At 32.4% G+C, this 7,463-nt stretch overlaps 1 non-coding gene across 1 annotated transcript; it reads left to right on the plus strand.

Annotated features, from left to right (window-relative positions):
• Nucleotides 1-3,031: 3,031 nt before the first annotated feature.
• On the plus strand, nt 3,032-3,156 carry LOC119614133. The gene has a single exon (XR_005232301.1). It is a non-coding gene; the product is annotated as a U5 spliceosomal RNA (small nuclear RNA).
• Nucleotides 3,157-7,463: the final 4,307 nt, after the last annotated feature.

Genomic DNA, 7,463 nt, shown 5'->3' on the forward strand with positions numbered 1-7,463 from the left:
AAAAAATTCAGTTCACCTTTTTTTTGTTGGTTTTTAGTGTTTGTTTATATGCAATATATATGTATGTATACGTTTTTATGTGTTAACAATCAAAATCTTGTGTTCCACCAACTCCTTTGTTTCCCCAATTTCCTTCTTTTTCCTATTTTACCTTTTTCATTTATTTTTAGTCTAGTTATGCTGCTGATTTTTGTTTGACTCCTTGCTATAAGCTTTTCTATGTTTTGTCTTTTGTGCTCTTTTTTTTTCTAGAAGTATTAAATTTTTTCTTCGTTTTTCTACTGCTAACGCGAGTAATCAGAAATTTTTAATCAAAACGTTTCTTTTGCATGTATTCTCGAGTTTGTTGAAATTACATTTTACCTGGGTTTTTACTTATTGGTTCTAGCACATAATAATTCACAGACTGTTAACAATAGTTGATCAAAAAATCTAGTATTTTTTAGCAAATATTTTCCATGGAAAAAAATAATGTTGGTTTTGTAATAGAAATTCTTGTTCTACAGTTAGTGCTAGAACGAATGTTAACAGACATGGGGCTACCTAAGAAAATTATATTGAACTATAACATAGGAGTGTCTATAGTCCATAGCCAAGTCCATAAATTAGTGAGTAGATAAGTCTATAGACTAATCAATAGACTAATCCATAGACAAGTGAATAGACTAGTCCACAGACTAGACCTCGTACTAATATATGAAGTACTCAATAGACTAGTCCATAGAATAGTTGATAGACTAGTCCATAGAATAGTTGATAGACTAATCAAGAGAATAGTAGATAGATTAATCAATAGAATAGTCGATAGGCTAATTAATAGAATAGTCGATAAACTAGTCTATGAAGTAGTCCAAGAACTAGTGAGTAAACTAATCCATAAAGTAGTCCAATTACTAGTCCATACACTAATCAATAGACTAGAATAGTCTAGATAGAATAGTCGATATACTAGTATATAGACTAGTCAAACGTTTAGTACTTAGACTAGTCAAGAGTCTAGTCCATAGAATAGTCCGTAGAATTGTCGATAGACTAGACAATAACCTAGTCCATGGACTTGACAATAGGCTAGTCCATAGACTAAGTTTTTAGAATAGTCGATAGACTAGTCCATACTAGTCCATAGGATAACCCTTACATTAGTCTACCTAACATTAGTTAGTTAGAATTGTTGATATGCTAGTCAATAGATTAGTCTATAGATTAGTCTAAAGACTAGTTAATAGACTACTCCATAGACTAGACAATAGACTCGTCAATAGACTAGTCAATAGACTAGTCAATAGACTAGTCAATAGACTAGTCAATAGACTAGTCAATAGACTAGTCAATAGACTAGTCAATAGACTAGTCAATAGACTAGTCAATAGACTAGTCAATAGACTAGTCAACAGACTAGTCAATAGACTAGTCAATAGACTAGTCAATAGACTAGTCCATAGACTAATCAATAGACTAGTCAATAGACTAGTCAATAGACTAGTCCATAGACTAATCAATAGATTTGTCCATAGACTAGTCTATAGACTAGTCCATAGACTAGACAACAGACTGGTCAATAGACTAGTCAATAGACTACTCCATAGACTAGACAATATACTATTCAATAGACTAGTCCATAGACTAATCAATAGACTAGTCAATAGACTAGTCAATAGACTGGTCAATAGACTAGTCAGTAGACTAGTCAATAGACTAGTCAATAGACTAGTCAATAGACTAGTCAATAGACTAGTTAATAGACTAGTCAATAGACTAGTCAATATACTAGTCAATAGACTGCTCCATAGACTAGACAATAGACTAGTCAATAAACTAGTCGATAGACTAATCAATAGATTAGTCCATAGACTAGTTCATAGAACAGTCGATAGTCAATAGGTTAGTCCGTAGACTAGTCCAACGACTAGTCAGTAGACTAGTTCATTGAATTATCCACAAACTGACCAGTAGTCAAAAATCCGAACAATTTATAGATACGGACATCCGGATATCCGTAAATGCGGAATTAGTGATTTTGGGCCTTACATAAGAGCTATGACCAATTGTGGACTTATGTGCGTTAAAGTAATTATCGAAAGTGAACCAAATCCGGGGAGAAAGTTTCATGAAAAATTCACCTCTATTCGGGCTCCTTTACGGGCCTATTGAGAAAAAAATTTAAAAAATATTATTCCGATATCTATATTTATCAATGAAATGTTCAATTTTCAGAAATGGATCTTATATAGGATCTATGACAAATTGTGAACCGATGCGATTTCTGTTAATATTATATAGTTCTTAATGATAAATGGATTTTATTTATTAAGTGTTACCTGCTCTGATCCGTTAGATTTTTCAACATAATTTTTAATATTTGAAATGTTTTGCCATGTTTTTGCTTGCATTGTTTCTAATGTATGAATGTTATGTTTTTTTTTTACAAAAAAAAAGGTAATGAAAAAAATCAATGAACAAAGTGTTTTGCCTTGGAATATGCCAACACCAAAAGGGAAAGGTAAATTAAACAGGAAAAGTTAAAAATAAAATAAATTTTCAACGAATTTCAAACACACTACAAGCTTAAGTAATACAAAAATAAATCAAAACCACAATTGATAGAAGAATATCAAGTTAAACTTTTAAATGAAAAAAATGAAATACTTTATTTAATAAAAAAGAGACTAGAATTCCTTCTGTTTATTGATTTCTTCAAAGTGTAGAAAATTTGAAGCGGAAATTTCAAACATTCGTCCTTTTTCCCCTATTTTTAAAACCTCTTCACAGAAAAAAAATCAACTTTCTTAACAAAAGAAACTACTACCGTGATGTTTGTACTAATGCTAAAAAACAGGTTCGTGTATTAACTACTAGTTCAAGTATAAAACAGGGTTGCGTCATAAGTTTAAAGGGTTTCAAAATTGCAAGAAAATAAAACATCCCTTAAACAGAATTTTTACAGAGAATTATTTTTCTAAAAATCTTCTAATAATTCTTATTTAGTTTACATTTCTTAAGGTATGTAATAATTACTGAATATTGATTCTACATACTCTGGCTTCTCTTCAGTTGTCGAATAAATCTTCCGCCTTTTACTAAAGATTTCCGTGGAGGGGAGCAACTCAAATGAGTCTAAAATGAAAAATTTTTGAAGATCCTTTCTATGAAAGGATCATAAATAATAAATTATGACAAAATTTAATAAAAAACTAACTAAGAAGTTAGTTAGTAAATTTAACGCCTACTTAGAGGCAAAGGTCAATAAGGAGCCTCAAGTAATTTATGTCTTTTATTTCACACACAACTTACGTTTATTAGAAAACAGTACAATTCCTATAGCAACTTGCATACACCAATATTACTACACAAGTCTTATTATTGCGTTTCATCTGTATTTGTTTTAGCAGGTTTTTTGTTATCCTCACAAACATACATACATACATTTTAATTTTCTATGCAATTCGCAGCTTTGGCATGATGATAAATGAAAAGTAGTATTCAAGTGTAAAAAGAGCAAAGATTAATTTGCACCTGAGGCAAAAATAAAAAGTCAAAAACTTTATATATGTATTTTCATGTAATTTTTCAAGCATTACAAAATCAGTGCTTGATCACCTTAGTATAGCAGGAGGCGATTGAATGGATGTAAAAAAGAAAAATAATAATTAAACTCTACTAGTTATTTTTGAATATAAACATAAACCGACAGGTTTAAATTCACTTAATAGAGAATTGGTTTTTAAAACTCATATCATAATCTCTTGATTCCTATAATAAAATAATAAACTGAACTAGAACTGAACTAGAACTGACTGAACTAGAACTGAACTAGAACTGAACTAGAACTGAACTAGAACTGAACTAGAACTGAACTAGAACTGAACTAGAACTGAACTAGAACTGAACTAGAACTGAACTAGAACTGAACTAGAACTGAACTAGAACTGAACTAGAACTGAACTAGAACTGAACTAGAACTGAACTAGAACTGAACTAGAACGAACTAGAACTGAACTAGAACTGAACTAGAACTGAACTAGAACTGAACTAGAACTGAACTAGAACTGAACTAGAACTGAACTAGAAACTGAACTAGAACTGAACTAGAACTGAACTAGAACTGAAACTAGAACTGAACTAGAACTGAACTAGAACTGAACTAGAACTGAACTAGAACTGAACTAGAACTGAACTAAACTGAACTAGAACTGAACTAGAACTGAACTAGAACTGAACTAGAACTGAACTAGAACTGAACTAGAACTGAACTAGAACTGAACTAGAACTGAACTAGAACTGAACTAGAACTGAACTAGAACTGAACTAGAACTGAACTAGAACTGAACTAGAACTGAACTAGAACTGAACTAGAACTGAACTAGAACTGAACTAGAACTGAACTAGAACTGAACTAGAACTGAACTAGAACTGAACTAGAACTGAACTAGAACTGAACTAGAACTGAACTAGAACTGAACTAGAACTGAACTAGAACTGAACTAGAACTGAACTAGAACTGACTAGAACTGAACTAGAACTGAACTAGAACTGAACTAGAACTGAACTAGAACTGAACTAGAACTGAACTAGAACTGAACTAGAACTGAACTAGAACTGAACTAGAACTGAACTAGAACTGAACTAGAACTGAACTAGAACTGAACTAGAACTGAACTAGAACTGAACTAGAACTGAACTAGAACTGAACTAGAACCGAACTAGAACTGAACTAGAACTGAACTAGAACTGAACTAGAACTGAACTAGAACTGAACTAGAACTGAACTAGAACTGAACTAGAACTGAACTAGAACTGAACTAGAATAACTAGATGAACTAGAACTGAACTAGAACTGAACTAGAACTGAACTAGAACTGAACTGAACTAGAACTGAACTAGAACTGAACTAGAACTGAACTAGAACTGAACTAGAACTGAACTAGAACTGAACTAGAACTGAACTAGAACTGAACTAGAACTGAACTAGAACTGAACTAGAACTGAACTAGAACTGAACTAGAACTGAACTAGACTGAACTAGAACTGAACTAGAACTGAACTAGAACTGAACTAGAACTGAACTAGAACTGAACTAGAACTGAACTAGAACTGAACTAGAACTGAACTAGAACTGAACTAGAACTGAACTAGAACTGAACTAGAACTGAACTAGAACTGAACTAGAACTGAACTAGAACTGAACTAGAACTGAACTAGAACTGAACTAGAACTGAACTAGAACTGAACTAGAACTGAACTAGAACTGAACTAGAACTGAACTAGAACTGAACTAGAACTGAACTAGAACTGAACTAGAACTGAACTAGAACTGAACTAGAACTGAACTAGAACTGAACTAGAACTGAACTAGAACTGAACTAGAACTGAACTAGAACTGAACTAGAACTGAACTAGAACTGAACTAGAACTGAACTAGAACTGAACTAGAAACTGAACTAGAACTGAACTAGAACTAGAACTGACTAGAACTGAGCTAGAACTAGAACTGAACTGGAACTGAACTAGAACTGAACTAGAACTGAACTAGAACTGAACTAGAACTGAACTAGAACTGAACTAGAACTGAACTAGAACTGAACTAGAACTGAACTAGAACTGAACTAGAACTGAACTAGAACTGAACTAGAACTGAACTAGAACTGAACTAGAACTGAACTAGAACTGAACTAGAACTGAACTAGAACTGAACTAGAGCTGAACTAGAACTGAACTAGAACTGAACTAGAAATAGAAAGAACTAGAAATGAACTAGAACTGAACTAGAACTGAACTAGAACTGAACTAGAACTGAACTAGAACTGAACTAGAACTGAACTAGAACTGAACTAGAACTGAACTAGAACTGAACTAGAACTGAACTAGAACTGAACTAGAACTGAACTAGAACTGAACTAGAACTGAACTAGAACTGAACTAGAACTGAACTAGAACTGAACTAGAACTGAACTAGAACTGAACTAGAACTGAACTAGAACTGAACTAGAACTGAACTAGAACTGAACTAGAACTGAACTAGAACTGAACTAGAACTGAACTAGAACTGAACTAGAACTGAACTAGAACTGAACTAGAACTGAACTAGAACTGAACTAGAACTGAAGTAGAACTGAACTAGAACTGAACTAGAACTGAACTAGAACTGAACTAGAACTGAACTAAAACTGAACTAGAACTGAACTAGAACTGAACTAGAACTGAACTAGAACTGAACTAGAACTGAACTAGAACTGAACTAGAACTGAACTAGAACTGAACTAGAACTGAACTAGAACTGAACTAGAACTGAAACTGCACTAGAACTGAACTAGAAACTGACCTCGAACTGAACTAGAACTGAAACTAGAACTGAACTAGAACTGAAATAGAACTGAAACTAGAACTGAACTAGAACTGAATAGAACTGAACTAGAACTGAACTAGAACTGAACTAGAACTGAACTAGAACTGAACTAGGAACTGAACTAGAAACTGAACTAGAACTAGAACTGAACTAGACACGAACTAGAACTGAACTAAAATGAACTAGAAGAACTAGAACTGAACTAGAATGAACTAGAACTGAACTAGACTGAACTTAGAAAATGGAACTAGAAACTGAAATAGAACTGAACGAGAACTGAACTGAGTGGAACTAGAACTGAACTAGAACTGAACTAGAACTGAACTAGAACTGAACTAGAAGAACAGAACTGAATAGAACTGAAACAAGAACTGAAAGTATTCATGTTGTAGGAATTTTCTATTATTGTTTAACTTTCCCTTCTATTTTTAAACACATTAATCTTATTTAAAATCTAATACATTTTCATGAGTGAAATCCCTGCAAATCTCAAAAAAAAATCTTCTATAACATATTTTATGTGACTTCACACATACACATTCTAAATTTATAAATATTAGTTTATACATACATAAGTATTTCTATACTATTTTATATTTCTTTAGAGCTTAAATCATCTCTATACAATACAAAATATTTTATTATTACTACTGCTGCTATGTACATATTATAATCCCAAAACAATAAGTCCCATATGTCTTTTTAATACTATTGGTCAATTATCTCGGCAATAAAATAAGTTACGACGAACAGAATACACAAAAGCAGCAGCATGTTTTGATACCAACCACATTTTATTGGTTTTTATTAAGTCTATAAAAAATTTGTTACAGAATGTGTGAGTATGTGTTCGTATATGTCAACATTTTCGAAATGGTTTGCATTATATCCCTGCAGTTTGTGGTGAATGCACCGTAGTACTATATCATATGTTTGACTTTCCTGGGGACTACAATACCTATGGTTAAAGTTGTAAACGGAGAAAATCATATTTCAAGATACTACTCTCTGTATTCTAAAACTACTACTTTCTATCTGAATCAATCTCCAGTGGTTACTTTCTCTCAAAATTGCTTAGGGACTCTAAAGACTTGGTAGAGAAATTCTATATGAAAGGAAT

This window comes from Lucilia sericata, unplaced genomic scaffold, assembly GCF_015586225.1.
Source record: "Lucilia sericata isolate MDLA Ls3-8-SP2 unplaced genomic scaffold, ASM1558622v1 Contig002618F_arrow, whole genome shotgun sequence".
Lineage (NCBI taxonomy): Eukaryota > Metazoa > Arthropoda > Insecta > Diptera > Calliphoridae > Lucilia > Lucilia sericata.